Here is a 12,899-nt window from a genome sequence, read left to right as displayed (position 1 = left end):
TTATTTTATTATTTTCCTTAACAAACTTTTGTTAATAGAGCTTGTCCTATATCTTATATTGTTAGAAATGTTTACAAAAAAGAAAAATATGTTATTTGGTGAAATTATACATAAATAATTCCCTGAGGCCATTTATGAAAAATTTTATGAGGTACTACACTCATAAATCAAATATTTCTCTCCTAAAAATTCATGCCTATAACCTTGGTTACACAGTGCAGACTTTTAAAATACTGTTTTTGCTTGCAAATTCATCTCAAAATGTTTTAACAACTTAAAAAAAAGGACATGGCAGTGGAAACAATGATGAGCAGCATGTTTAAAATTGAAGCCCTTCAAATGTTGTTAGAGGTGCTTTGCCTTAGATAATAAAGAATTCAGTTGATAGCTACATTATTTGACCAGTCACTTCTACATAGACTATATACTTTGAATAAATCATGGTTGTGTATTAACTTAAATTAAGCAACTGGTGGAAAAGTTCATATTGAAAACTATACATTCATGAGTGTGCGTGCACGCACACACAGATAAAACATAAACTAATGTTCTAGTGTACTAAAGAAAATTGTTGAACACAATTACAGTTTTACAATATAAGCAAATCAATTGCATAATATTGTTTCTCTTATTGTTGGAATATTACAACTACAGAAAAATGTATAATCAAACCAAAGGACATTTGTCAGCCACATTTATCAGGAAAACATGGAATAAAGGCATCTTTGTATTGTAAAGACAAAAAAAATAAAAGAGTTTCTATACAGGCTAGTAAGAGAGTTATACTAATTAATACATTGCAGATACTTATGGCATGTAACACTGTCCAATCAGCATTAGCTCAAACTTTTTCTTTCAAAAAACTAAGACAAACTAACTGTATAACTGTCTTAACTATGTTGTATATATATTTAATTTTTCCTTTTCCCTTAATTCCTTTCCCATATCACAGGTTCTCTTTTCTTTTGAACAGCTCTTCCCAATTAACAGTATCTATTGTACATATTAAATCATTCTTTTTTTTTTTTTTTTTTTTTTTCTGTACTGGGGATCAAACTCATGACCTCATGCTTGCCAGGCAGGTGACTGTGCCGCTGAGCTAAATCCCTGACCCTTACATATTGAATTTTAATTATTCACTCAATTACTCACATTAGGGAGACAATATCATGCTTACACATGTGAGTCTGAGTTATTTCACTTGTGAGTGTGGCCACGAGTTGCATCCTTTGACCAATAAAAGGATGCTTTGTTTTGCTGTGTAGTTTGGGTTTTGTTCATGATCTCTGCTTATAATTGTGACAAGATTTCTACCTATTGTCTCACTTTGGCAGCACATATACTAAAATTGGAACAATACAGAGAAGATTGTCATGACCCTTGCGCAAGGATGATATGCAAATTTGTGAAATGTTCCATATTTTTCTTTTTTTTAAATTTTATTTAAAAGGAAAAAGAGAAAAAACAAAACAAGACAAAGTGGTGTAAGGGTACAAGTAATACAGACAAAAAAAAAAACAGTAAGAAACCACCAGTTAATAGATCACACATTATCATCTTAGAAATAGTTGCTCAAGTCACAGTATCAAAGCATACAAAGTGGACATTCAAACAGTGAGACTGCAAACAGCTGTGTTCAATGATCCAACCAAAACCATTAATATGGTCATCTATTTAACACCCCTAAACACACTTGCTGTTGTATCTTTTAGAGCACTTTTTTTCCCTCTCTTTTTTACAACAAAATTTACACATTTTGGATTTTATTACTCCTTAGTTCTTATGACTTTTTTTTGGAAGAGAATAAAGTTAAATATGGCAAAACAAAGCTGTCAGTCAAAACCAAGGATAGACATAGCACATGATGTAAAAACAGAGTACAAGGTTATCAACAGTGGTTACCATAATGCCTCCTGCTTCCTTAAGAAGAATTGTCTATCTCATTAGGTATTATAAAGTTGAACAAAACAGTAGAGAACAAGACCAATAAAACTTAAACATTGTAAACATTACAGGACTTCCAAAGGAGATAACAGTCAAACCAGAATGGGCATCTTAGTGAATCTCATTGCCTTCAAAGTAGTTGACTATAACCCCAAACTTGATACTATCATACAGAATGGAACAGAGTCTAATCAGTCAAAACAAGATAGTGGGAGTATTATAGGACTTCAAATCAAGTTAATAGGAAATCAAAAAAGTTACTATAATATATCCTGCTAATTGTTTTGATTTTTCCTCTTAATTAAAAAAATCATAAAAAATAACTAAATATTTTTTAATGAATAAGGGATAGATTGAGATAAAGGAGGACATAACAACATAACAATACAGGTCAAAGCACGACTGTTTCAGCAACCTAGTGCTTCACCACCAAATAACCCGACTTAATAGTAGTTACCATAGTGTGTCTTTTTCCTTTAAATATTTGAATATAACTTCATATACTATAGCTTCAAATATTTCCATAACAAGCAGCCCAGAATAAAGCCATTCCAATTAATAAGTGAAAACTTTATAAGGCTTCAAGGTCACATAATGGGGAATCATGATTACCACATATTTTTATATATTTGAATCATTACTTACATTAGGGAAACTATTCGGTATTCACACATGCGAGATTGATTTATTTTACTTGTGAGTATGGTCTCAAGCTGCGCCCAATTATTGATAAATATCTCAATGTGATCCTTCTTTATAGCTGAGTAATACTCCATTGTATAGAAATACCACAACTTTTTTATCCATTCCTCAGTTGATGGACACTTGGGTGGTTTCCAAGATCTGGCGATTACAAATTGTGCTGCTATAAACATACGTGTGCATATATCATGTGGTATGGTGCTTTCAGTTCTTCTGGGAATATGCCTAGAAGTGGAATAGCTGGAACAAATGGGACTTCCAATCCCAGCTTGAAAAATCTCCAGACTGACCTCCACAAAGGTTGTACCAGTCTACACTCCCACATCTCTTTTTCCTTTTTCCCCACAGCCTCTCCAGCATTTGTTGTTGTTGGTTTTCTTGATCCTGGCCATTCTTTCAGGAGTGAGATGGAATCTCAGTGTGGTTTTAATTTGCATTTCTCTAATGACCAATGATGATGAACATTTTTGCATGTATTTATTTGCCATTTGTATTTCTTCATCTAGGAAGTGTGCATCATCTCAGATGCCCATTTTTGGATTGGATCTTTGAATTTTGTGGGTCTGAGTTTTTTTACTTCTTTATATGTTTTAGACAAAAGTCCCTTGTCTGAGGGGGAGTTCACTAAGATCTTTTCCCAGTTTGTGGGTTTACTTTTCACTATGCTGGAGATTTTTTTTGACATGCAGAAACTTTTTAATAAGAAGTGGTCCCAGTGATTGATTCTGGGAAGTATTTCCCTGTGGTTTTAGTCCTATTCATGAATTCTCTACCTACCCCTATGTTTTCAAGGTTTCTACCCAATTTTTCTCCCAATAGATTTAGTGTTTCTGTTTTAATATTCAGATCTTTGATCCATTTAGATTTTAATTTAGTACACAGTGATAGGCATGGGTCTAGCTTTAGTTTTCGACAAATGGAGAGCCAGTTTTTCCAGCACCATTTATTAAAGAGACTGTCGTTCTTCCAGTGAACCTTCTTGACTCCTTTATCAAAGATAAGGTGGTTGAGTGTGTTTGTAGTTGTGGTTGTATCTTCTAATTATTCCATTGATCTTGGGCTCTGTTTTGATTCCAGTACCATGTTGATTTCACTACTGTTGCTTGTAGTATAACTTCAAGTTAGGGATTGGGATGATAATCTTCAATTTCTTTTTTCAGTGTATTATAATTTTCCCTGTATAGGTCTTTCACTTCTTTCATAAGAGTAATTCCTAAAAATTTCATTTTTTTGCTTGCTAGTGTGAAGAGTGTGGTTTCTCTTATTTCCCTCTCTGTGATTTTGTTGTTACTGTATAGGAATGCTATTGATTTCTGGGTATTGATTTTGTATCCAGCTACATTACCGAATTTATTTATTATATCTAAGAGTCTTTAAATGGAGTTTAGGGGTCTTATATGTAGAGTATCATGTCATCTGCAAATAATGACAATTTAACTTCTTCTTTTCCTATCTTTACCCCTTTTATCTCTCTCTCTCTCTCTCTCTCTCTCTCTCTCTCTTGCCTAAGTGCTCTGGCTAGTACTTCCAGTACTATATTAAATATAAATGGTGATAAAGGCCATCCTTGTCTTGTGCCTGATTTTAAAGTAAAGGCTTTCAAGTTTTGGCCATTTAGTATGATTCTGGCTGTTGGTTTGTCATAAATGGCCTTTATTATATTGAGGTAAAGACCATCTATTCCAATTTTCTGTAAAGTTCTTATCATGAATGAATGTTGGACCTTATCAAAGGCTTTTTCTGCATCTATAGAAATGATCATGTGATTCTTACTTTTGGCTTTATTGATATGGTGGGTTACATTTATTGATTTATGCATGTTGAGCCATCCCTGCATTCCTGGGATGAATCCCACTTGGTCATGGTGTATAATCTTCTTGATGATTTGCTGCATCCTATTTGCCAAAATTTTATTGAGGATTTTTGCGTCTGTGTTCATTAAGGAAATCTGTCTATAGTTCTCTTTTTTAGTTGGGTCTTTCTCAGGTTTTGGTACTAGAGTAATACTTGCTTACAGGAATGACTTAGGAAGGATTGCTTCCCTTTCAATTTCATTGAATAGTTTGAGGAGTGTAGGCATTAGGTCTTCTTTGTATTTCTTGTAGAATTCTGCAGTGAATCCATCTGGGCCTAGGCTCTTCTTTGTAGGTAAGGACTTAATTACATTTTCAATTTCATTGATAGAGATTGGGTTATTCAGCAGTTTTACATCCTCTTGATCTAGCTTTGGTACTTCATATGTTTCTAAGAATCTTTCTATTTCTCTATGTTATCAAACCTTTGAGAGTAGAGGTTTTCAAAATAGGTGTTGATGATCTTTTGTATTTCTGTAGAGTCTGCAGTGATTTCATCTTTTTCAGTTCTTTGCAAGAATTTGAGCTTTTTCTTCCCCTTCTTTAATAAGGTTGGCTAGGGGCTTATCAATTTTATTTATTTTTTCAAAGAGCCAACTCTTTGATTCATTGATTCTTTGGATTGTTTTCATAGTCTCTATTGCATTGATTTCTGCTCTGATTTTTATAATTTCTTCTCTTCTTTTGGCTTTAGGCTTGACTTGCCCTTCTTTTTCTAGCTGTTTGAGGTATAGCATCAGGTTATTTATCTGTATTCGTTCTGTTTTCCTGATGTGGGAACTCTGTGCAATAAATTTTCTTCTGAGGACGACTTTCATTGCATCCCACAGATTCCGGTAAGTTGTATCTGCATTTTCCTTTTCTTGTAGGTATTGTTTAATTTCTCCTTTAATTTCTTCTGTGACCCACTGATTACTCAAGAGTGTGTTATTCACTTTCCATATGTTTGTGGGATTTCTGCAGTATCTTTTATCATTAATCTCCAATTTCAGAGCGCTATGATCTGATAACATGCCAGGGATGATTTCAACTCTTTTGCATTTGTTCAAATATGTTCTGTGAGCTAATATATGGTCTATTTTAGAGAATGATCCATGTACTGCTGAGAAGAATGTGTATTCTGATGTCGTTGGGTGGAACATTCTTTATATGTCTATCAAATCCATTTGTTCACAGGTGTGATTCAGTTATGTTATTTCTTTGCTCATTTTCTGTCTGGTTGATCTGTCCCTTGGTGTCAATGGCATATTAAGGTCTCCTGTTACAACTGTGTTACTGATACTTTGAGTTTTCATTTCTGTTAATAGTTGTTTTATATAACTGAGTGCTCTGGAGTTTGGTGCATATATATTTAAGATAGTTATCTCTTCCTCTTGGAGTTTTCCCCTAACGAATATGTACTGACCTTCTTTGTCCTTTATGGTCGTTGTTGGTTTAAAGTTCACATTGTCTGCAAACAGAATGGCTACTCCTGCTTTTTTTTGGATTCCTGTTGCGTGAAGTATTGTTTTCCATCCTTTGACTTTCAGTCTCTGAGTATCCTTCTGGGTCAGATGAGTTACCGTAAACAGCATATGGTTGGATTTTGTTTCTTGATCTATTCTGCTAGTCTGTTTCTTTTGATTGGTGCATTGAGACCATTTACATTAATGGTTATAACTGTTAAAAGCTGGTTGTTGACATGTTATCTCTCTGCTGTTGCATCTTTATATTTCTGTTCTGTTTAATTATCTGTTTGCTTAGTGATTTTTTCCTTTGTGTATCTAAACTGTCTCTCAATATTTTTTGTAGGGTTAGCTTGGTGTTCATGAATTTCTTCAGCTGTTCTTTTTCATGGAAGTATCATATTTCACCATCAACTTTGAATTAAAATTTTTCAGGGTACATCAGTCTAAGTTGGAAATCATTTTCTTTAGGATCTGGAATGCTTCACTCCATGCTCTTCTTGATTTTATTGTTTGTGCTGAGAAGTCTGCTGTGATTTTGATAGGTTTTCCTTTATAAGTGATCTGTCTTTTCTCTCTGACAGCTCTTTTTTTTTTTTTTTTTTTTTTGGTCTTTTTCATTTTTTTATCGGTACCAGGGATTGAACTCACAACCCCTTGCTTACAAGGCAGGTGCTTATGCTGCTGAGCTAAATTCCCAGCCCCTCTCTGACAGCTCTTAATAATCTATTCTTGTGTTGGATTTCTGGGATGGTGATTATTATATGTCTGGGTGTAGTTTTATTTTGGTTATGCCTATTTGGAGTTCTATAGGCTTCACTGAACCTGATGTCGGCTTCTGATCTCATGCTTGGGAAATTTTCAGCTATTACTTCTCTAAATATCCTCTTGACATCCTTTATGTTGTCCTCTTCTTTTTCATTAATCCCTATCAATTTTATTTTGTTTTTCTTTGCATCATCTTGTAGTTGTTGAATTATTATTTCCTGATTCTTTGTTATTTTTAAAAGATCTTTCCTTTCCTGTTCACTAGCTGCAATACTGTCTTCAAGGTCTGAAATTCTATCTTCACTTTCATTGAGGTGGTTTTTAAAGCTTTCAGTGGAGTTTTTTATTTCCTGTATATCTCTGTGCATCTGCATTATGTATTCTGTTTCTTATATTGCTCATCTAGGGATTCTATCTTTTTGTTTAGTTCCTCCAGTTTTTTAACTGTGTTTTCTTTAGATATATTCAGAATCTCTTTCATTTCTTTTATCATTTCTTCTTTTACCTGGGAGATGATTTCGAATTTAAATTCCTTTAAAGCTTCCTGGAGTTGCTTGTTAATTTCAGTAGCTATTATGTCTGATATTTGAGGTGAATAGCGTATATTTTTTTCTATATACATTGCTCTTAGGGTTTCTTGAGATGGGCTGGAAGTTTGAGGTTTTAATTTGGTCTTTTGTTTTGTCATTTCCCTATATTTCTGTGTATCAAGTGTTTATTTGAAAGCTTCCTCGGTCTGTTGGAAATCCAGTTCTATGTTCGCAGCTCCTGGGACTCTGGCACCCAGTTCCCCCAAGCCACTGGGCCTCTAGGACCAATGATCCTCTTCTGCCTGTTTAGAACTCCGTAGTTCCAGATAAGCTGGGCTCCAGGGACACTGTGCGCCTGCCTGCTTGCTGCAAGCTCCACAGTTCTCCAAGCACAGCCAGAATGGGGAGGCGGGTGTAGATGCCTCAGACCCACTTAGCCACTGCATTGCATCCAGAAGCCTGGAGGTTCCCAAACAGTCTGGGCAGCGGGGCCTCTGGAACTGGTGATGCTCGCCTGCTTGCTGAGATATCCACAGTCCTCCAGACACACAGGGAGGCGGATGCAGGCACCCCAGATCCGCCCAGCCCTTGCTCTGCACCCAGAAGGTGCAGGAGTCCCAAATAGGCTGGGCTCCGTGGATAGTCTGCACTCACCTGCTTGCTGGAAGCTCCCATATTTTTCAACTTAGGACACAACATGAGTAGCCCCAAACAGAGGTAGAGGAATTCTCTTGTCCCAAGAAGAAACAGACCTGTGCAACCAGAGCCCCACGGAGTTGCCACTGCCTCTGCCCCTTCTGCTGCCTTCCCAGATCAAGGCCGCATCCTGGAGGGCATGAGGATAAGGGCATGTTGCACCACCACAGGCATGGGACTGGATCTGCTGGGATGCATTTCCACCTTTGCACTTGCTGCTTGCATGAGGACCTGAGCCTGTGGCATTGGTGTTGAGCAGGCCTCCACTACCGGAGCACACCCGAGGTCCCCAAGTGGGTGAGTGTGTCTTTGCTGATGCCAGGCCCACGTTACTGGAGCCCCCCAGAGCTACAGCCGCTGCCGCCATCACCACCACTACCTCTGCCACCTCCCCAGATTTAGGCCCCATTCTGGAGGGCATGAGGAGAAAGGGCATGTTGTGGCGTCACTGACATGGAACCGGACCTTCTGGGACATATCCCTACCTTCGCACTTGCCACTAATGCAAGGACCTGAGCCCACTGCACCAGCGCTGAGCAGGCTCCCACTGCTGGAGCACCCCCAAGGTCACTGGGCAGGTGAGTGTGTCTTCACTGCTGCCAGTCCCGCACGATCAGATCCCCACAGAGCCCCTGCTATGAACAGAGCCCAGAGAAGCTGTTTCTGAAAACACCAGACAATAATAAAAAATACAGAACCAGAACTTTCCAGTTTCCTGCCATGTTTGACCAGCTTTGGGGAATTGGGCCTGCCTGCCTGCACCCTGAACTCTGCACTGGGCAGCCTGGGGTGAGTGTACCTGCACCATCCCAAGCTACTGGGAGGAAGTTTAAGATATCTCAGGTGACAGCAGTTTGGGGAGGGCAGCAAAACCCCAGTCAGTATGCTTCGGAAAGACCCTAAGCAATACTGAGAGGGCCAGAGACTCCCTGGACACACCTGTCTGAAAGAAACCAGAAACATGACAAGAGATAGAAAACAAAACAAAACAAAACAAAAAAAAAAACTTCTAGCTGCTGATCCTGGAAAAATAAGCCCAGGAGAGATAAATACAGAAGAAAAATATTGCAGTAATCATGATATATTAGATATAGCATCATCAGCGGACATAAAGAAATACCTTCATGACCTCATAGATGAATTTAAAACTCTACTTCTGATCAAAGTGAGGTAAGATATAAAAAGATTAATTAAAGAAATGATAAACTCATACCAAGAGAATACAGGTGGAAGAATGGAGCATCTCAGAAAAGGAAGAGAAACATTTCATGAAGGATATTGGGGCTGGGGGTTTAGCTCAGCAGCATAAGTGCCTGCCTTGAAAGCGCAGTCATGAGTTCAATCCCTGGTACCGATAAAAACGAAAAAGACCAAAAAAAAAAAAAAAAAAATTCACGAAGGATATAAACAAAATCTAGAATATGTGAAACAGATCCAAAGAGACTACCAGGAAAATAAAAACTCCACCGAAAGCTGGCAAAATGCCTTGACAGAAACTAAAGTTAGCCTTTTGAAACTTGAAGAGAGATTTACGGTGTGTGAGCATGAAAGAAAAGATCTCTTAAAAATAACAAGGAACCAGGAAGAAACAATACAAAGGCTAGAAAGATGACAAGAGAATTTATAACTTAAGAATAAAAACTGTGAGCCAAGAAGCAGGAGTAGCTACAAATGAACTGCAAAGAATATTCACAGATATAATTAAGGAAAACTTCCCGAGCACAGGAAAAAGAAATGATATCCAGACAAAAGAAGCATACAGAACTCCAGCCACGTACAACCAAAACAGATCTACACCCAGACATGTAATAATCAAGATTCCAGAAATCCACCACAAGAACAGTAATTAAAAGCAGCCAGAAAAAAGTAGCAGATTACCTCTAAAGGAAAAATTATCAAAATAAAGACAGACTTACAATACAAACTCTCAAATTGAGTAGAACCTGGTGGGAAATAGTCCAAGCCCTGAAAGAAAATAACCTCCAACTGAGACTTACATTACCTAGAAAAACTCTCTCTCAAAACTAATGGAGAAATAAGATATTTCCAAGACAAGGAGGAACTGTGGGAGTTCATGGCCACCAACCCAACCCTACAACAAATACTGAAGGACATTGCAGAGAGAGAGAGGAAAAAAATACCAGGATTCCAGCGACAGTGACAGAGAGGCTTCAGTGAACCAGGAAGACAGTGGAATGAAGGAGTAAAGTGGACAAATAATGACAGAAGAATAAAATAGCAGATATGAGGCAGAGATAGTAAGCTATAATCTTTAATATAGATAGCTCTGATACACTAAGAAAAAAAAGAAACACAGGCAGAGTAGACTAGGAGGCAGGATCCATTGAGATGCTCTGAATAGGAGATACACCCAACCTGAAAGAGGGTTAATAAACTGAGAGCCAAAGATGACAAAACAATGCTATATGTGACAGGAAACCAGAGAGAAATAGGGACAACTCGTCCAGCAGCCGCAGAGAGATTGGAAAGCTATACTTTTGGGCAGTGTAGAACTACACAGCTTGAAGGAAGGAAAACCTTGTAACTTTAGTAAGTAAAGGAGTACAGCTCAAGGTTAAGTTCAGGGGTAAAAAGGTTTAGCTACACTCAGATAGATAACAGGTTGGCCCCCTAATCTAAAAAACTAAAAGAGTTAGTGGGACCCAAAATATACAAAGCACCATGAGAAAGGGGAAAGGGAGGAATTGTCTAAAAAAGGAAAGCAGAGGACATTGTTGATAGTGTATATGGATTTAAAAGTCACAGTAGTCTTATTGCTCTGTTTGGTTTGAATATATTTTCTTCTGTCTACTCATATTAGATTTGAGGACACAGACAGCTAACTCAAAAATAGGTTATACTATGGTAACTATCCTTAATTTCCTATTAACTTAAACTGAAAACTTGTATCACTTACAATGTCTTATTATGACTGATCTTATTTTAAGCTGTTTCATTAGACCACGCCTTGACTGATTCATTCAAATATGGTATCCTTGATAGTATTAAGTCTGCGAATGGAGACAACTACTCTGAAGATGATAAGATGTAAAAGATATCCATTCCGGTTTTGATTATTGACTGCTTTCATTTCCTACAATATCTTCAAAGTTGTGTTTTTAATAAAATAGCTATGTAATGTTATGTTCAATTATATTATGCCTGTTGATGTGGACAATTCTATTGAAAATAACAAGAAAAGGCATAGTAACTACTGTAGATCACCTAGTATTGTGGTCCTTTATGTCTTTTTCATTTCATGTTTTTCTAGGAATTTATTTTGTTGTCTTGTTTTGATCTGTTTTTCCCTATAATACAGAAAGGATAGATATACATGTGACATGAGTCACACATGAGAAGAATTTCTAAATTATTTATGGAAACAGATTATATAATACATGATGTAATGAACGAATGCTCTGAAGAAGAAGAGATACTAAGAAACCCAGTGCTAATTATGTAGCGCTCTGATATGAAATCTAGCAATTTTATCATTCACTGTTCAGAGTGATATTAGTCTAGTCTCATGTTCAATTTTAGCATAGGTAAAGATAAAGACAGTTACTGTGAAGACACTGAGAAACATTGTGGTAGACATTATTAATTTCCCCAACATTAGGTCTTGAGGACCTAAAAAGCATTCATCATCCTGTAATGATCTGATTAGTTCTATAATGTCCAGTGTATATTCAATGTGTGTGAAGATAGGGACAACTATTTGGAAGAAAACTAGAGACAATAAGATAGACAGTGAAGATTTCCAGTGGACTTGCTTTGAAATCTATGTTTCTTTAAATTGTTTCCTTATAAACTGTTTTGTTCTGTTTTGCTATATTTAATCTTACCCTATTTAAGGAAAAAAAAAACAAGTGTGTAAGACTGATAACCATATTACTAAGTTCTTGTTGGATCACTGAGCAGAACTGTTTGCAGTGTCATTGTTTGAATATCACTTTATATGCTTTAATTTTGTAACTCAAGCAACTATTTCTAAGATGACGGTATGTAACTTATCGAATGGTGATTTCTTAGTGTTTATTTTTCTGAAATTCTTTATTGTTTATACTCTTTTTACCTGTTTTTTTCTTTAAAAAGTTTAAAAAAGATTTCTACCTCTTTTCTCTTCCAGTAAATTTAGCACTTCTGTTTTAATATTTAGATTCTTGATTCATTCTGAATTTAGTTTAGTGGAAAAAAGCTCATCTTTAAAAGTATGGCTTGTCTTATTAAACTAATAATGAATATATAGGAGACATTTACTTTATAGTCCTCTAACCTAAGATAATTGTGACTCAAGTTGTTTAGTTGATAGTTAAGAAACTCATGCCTGTAAAGGTAGACACAAAATTCTTAAGAGTTGTGACTGATTATCAATTTGTGCATGGTCATAAAATTTCATAGCATTTATTTTAAACATTTTATTAAGGGACTAATAATATTATTTAGGTCCTTACTCATGGTATTTTAGCTATACAGAAATTTCAATACTTTCACAATGCATGGGCTCAAAGATTATTGTTATATACTTTGTATTAAGTACATTATAAACTGATTTGGTTTACATCAAATATATTCTAATATTTTGAGATAAAATCAAAAATTTCCTTTTCAATTTGAATAGTTAAAAATCTGTATAAAGTATATGATAGAAAATCTGTGTAACTGCAAACAGTAGTTTTAAGTATGGCCAACCTCTGGATATTCTCTTATGCAAAATAAAAAGATATTTTGCTTGATGTATTTAATTACATTTTGTTTTTTAACTTTGGTATCAAGCTAGTATTTAACATAATAAATAGCTTATAGACTAAGTTAAATAGAAGACACTTTTAAATATTATTTTAAATATTTCATCTAAAACAGGATATAAATGAGAATAGATTTGATAATAATCATCTTATTAATCATTTTGGCTGAAAATTTGCTCTAGATTTTTTGTTTTTGTTTATTTATTTATTTTA

General features: G+C 35.8%; 1 non-coding gene across 1 annotated transcript; it reads left to right on the top strand.

Moving 5' to 3' along the window:
• The first annotated feature begins 1,319 nt into the window (after positions 1 to 1,319).
• Positions 1,320 to 1,425, top strand: LOC111756616 (U6 spliceosomal RNA). The gene has a single exon (XR_002791047.1). It is a non-coding gene; the product is annotated as a U6 spliceosomal RNA (small nuclear RNA).
• Positions 1,426 to 12,899: the final 11,474 nt, after the last annotated feature.

This window comes from Cavia porcellus, unplaced genomic scaffold, assembly GCF_034190915.1.
Source record: "Cavia porcellus strain 051 isolate PalLab524CR breed Dunkin Hartley unplaced genomic scaffold, mCavPor4.1 scaffold_24, whole genome shotgun sequence".
NCBI classification, from domain to species: Eukaryota; Metazoa; Chordata; class Mammalia; order Rodentia; family Caviidae; genus Cavia; species Cavia porcellus.
The sequence above is the reverse complement of the archived record's forward strand: the minus strand, read 5'-3'. Positions and strand labels throughout refer to the sequence as shown.